Raw genomic sequence first — 3,926 nt, 5'->3', positions numbered from 1 at the left:
CATATCCAGGTTTATATTCCCCAATGATCTTTGGCAGGTGGAGTCCGGATTTCTTGTCGTTCACAGTTTCGATCAATTTGTTGACCTTTGCTTTCAGTTCGGCTGTAGTGTCCTTCGTTACCCTTTGGAATTTAGTTTGGTCAGAGAGTATGAGGTTCATTTTCGCCAGATATTCGTCTTTTTTAAGAATGATGTATATTGACGACTTGTCGCCTCTCCTGACAACTATCTCCTTGTTCTCACGAAGGCTCTTAGCTGCCGCTTTGAGCTCGGGGGACAGTATGGTGCTTCTGTAGTTGCCTCGATTCTTTCCTCCTTCTGCAATAAGTTCTGCTTGTAAGGAATCTTTGGTGGTGACCTTCTTTTGTGTCTCGAGGTCGAATAGTGGAGAGTTGGAGATTCTGTTGGACGACATAATAAACAATTGTATCGTTGTTTCTTCAGTAGTTTAACCTTAACTAGGCCTCATTGGTTTAATGCCACTCCATAGTTCACTGGTTCTTGTATACACAAGTAACGTCAAGTTAAGATATTTATTCAGATTTCCAGTGTATACACACTGAAGGCTTGCTGTGTTTGAAGCATTGTTCAGATCGAGAATATACTTGCAAGTTGGTCAGAAACTTGTGATGACTATAATAACTTTTAAGGCTCTTAGTCCTTAAGTCCATCATCCAAACAAGTAGTAGGCATCAATAGCCTCAGGAGACTATGCTCTGGTTGTCGGTCTGGAGTGGCCGCCCCACGGCGCAAAGCCAGGGTAGGTTGATATGGGGGAGAAGCTGTCACCCATGCAGCAGGTCTCTCCCCGGCGCCGAAAGTCTCCAATGGAAAGGTGAACGCCAATACAATTGGTTCCAGCGCCGTCGCAGGAACTGTCAGAACGAGATTGAGGGGTAACAACGAATTGCCCTAGAGGGCTCCAGCTCCGGAGTTTCCATCAAAATTAACCCGAGGTTAAAGTATATGATATTAAAACTGACATATGATACTGGAAAAAAACAAATTAATATGCTAAATATGCAAACTACAAAACAAACGAAATAATGGTACACAAATATGCATTGCTAATAGGTTTTGTTACAGTAAACAGTGCAACAACTGCGTTTGTAATTGCCTGATCACCAAAGGTCATTATGCTTTGCAGCTTCAGTAAACATGTAATTGATTATTTCTTGAAACCTTGCTAGTTACACTTGTTATAAGACAACATTATAGTCCCATGTTGTCTTGACCAGGTCGTTAGTAGCCTGTTTTATTAGAGAGGATCTCCCAGACTGTTGTGAACAGCGCGCTGCGTAGTGACATTGTGTGTATAAGGACTTCATTACAAGGGTTCACGAGTATACGATGGGCATGACACATATTTATGAGTATGTTATGGTCACATTATAGGTATGGGTGTATGGTGGACCAAAGCAGCTATGAGTGTATGGCGGGCGCCATGTAATGAGTGTATGATCGTCATCACTCATCATACAAACTCACTCATATGATTGGTATCACCAGTGGCATGAATATATTGTTGCCCAACAAGTTATGAGGACATAGTCTGGACCACACAAAGTTATGAGGACAAGCTGGTAACAAAACCAGTTTATGAGCATATGATATACACCACACAACATGTACACCATACACCACACAACATGTACACCATACACCACACAACATGTACACCATACACCACACAACATGTACACCATACACCACACAACATGTACACCATACACCACACAACATGTACACCATACACCACACAACTTGTACACCATATACCACACAACATGTACACCATACACCACACAACATGTACACCATACACCACACAGCATGTACACCATACACCACACAACTTGTACACCATACACCATACACCACACAACATGTACACCATACACCACACAACATGTACACCATACACCACACAACATGTACACCATACACCACACAGCATGTACACCATACACCACACAACATGTACACCATACACCACACAACATGTATACCACCATACACCACACAACATGTATACCACCATACACCACACAACATGTACACCATACACCACACAACTTGTACACCATACACCACACAACTTGTACACCATACACCACACAACTTGTACACCATACACCACACAACATGTACATCATACACCACATAACATGTACACCATACACCACACAACATTTACACCATACACCACACAACATGTACACCATACACCACACAACATGTACACCATACACCACACAACATGTACACCATACACCACACAACATGTACACCATACACCACACAACATGTACACCATACACCACACAACATGTACACCATACACCACACAACTTGTACACCATACACCACACAACATGTATACCATACACCATACACCACACAACATGTACCCCATACACCACACATGTATACCATACACCATACACCACACAACATGTATACCATACACCACACAACATGTATACCACACACCACACAACATGTACACCATACACCACACAACATGTACACCATACACCACACAACTTGTATACCATACACCACACAACATGTACACCATACACCACACAACATGTATACCATACACCACACAACATGTATACCATACACCACACAACATGTATACCATACACCACACAACATGTATACCATACACCACACAACATGTACACCATACACCACACAACATGTACACCATACACCACACAACATGTACACCATACACCACACAACATGTATACCATACACCACACAACATGTATACCATACACCACACAACATGTATACCATACACCACACAACATGTATACCATACACCATACACCACACAACATGTACACCATACACCACACAACATGTACACCATACACCACACAACATGTACACCATACACCACACAACTTGTACACCATACACCACACAACTTGTACACCATGCACCACACAACATGTATACCATACACCATACACCACACAACATGTACACCATACAACACACAACATGTACACCATACACCACACAACTTGTACACCATACACCACACAACATGTATACCATACACCATACACCACACAACATGTACACCATACACCACACAACATGTATACCATACACCACACAACATGTATACCATACACCATACACCACACAACATGTTCACCATACACCACACAACATGTATACCATACACCATACACCACACAACATGTATACCATACACCATACACCACACAACATGTACACCATACACCACACAACATGTACACCATACACCACACAACATGTACACCATACACCACACAACATGTACACCACACAACTTGTACACCATACACCATACACCACACAACATGTACACCATACACCACACAACATGTACACCATACACCACACAACATGTACACCATACACCACACAACATGTACACCATACACCACACAACATGTACACCATACACCACACAACATGTACACCATACACCACACAACATGTACACCATACACCACACAACATGTACACCATACACCACACAACATGTACACCATACACCACACAACATGTACACCATACACCACACAACATGTACACCATACACCACACAACATGTACACCATACACCACACAACTTGTACACCATACACCACACAACATGTACACCATACACCACACAACATGTACACCATACACCACACAACTTGTACACCATACACCACACAACTTGTACACCATACACCACACAACTTGTACACCATACACCACACAACATGTACACCATACACCACACAACATGTACACCATACACCACACAACATGTACACCATACACCACACAACATGTACACCATACACCACACAACTTGTACACCATACACCACACAACATGTACATCATACACCACACAACATG

This window comes from Procambarus clarkii, chromosome 17 (genome assembly GCF_040958095.1).
Source record: "Procambarus clarkii isolate CNS0578487 chromosome 17, FALCON_Pclarkii_2.0, whole genome shotgun sequence".
NCBI classification, from domain to species: domain Eukaryota; kingdom Metazoa; phylum Arthropoda; class Malacostraca; order Decapoda; family Cambaridae; genus Procambarus; species Procambarus clarkii.
The sequence above is the reverse complement of the archived record's forward strand: the minus strand, read 5'-3'. Positions refer to the sequence as shown.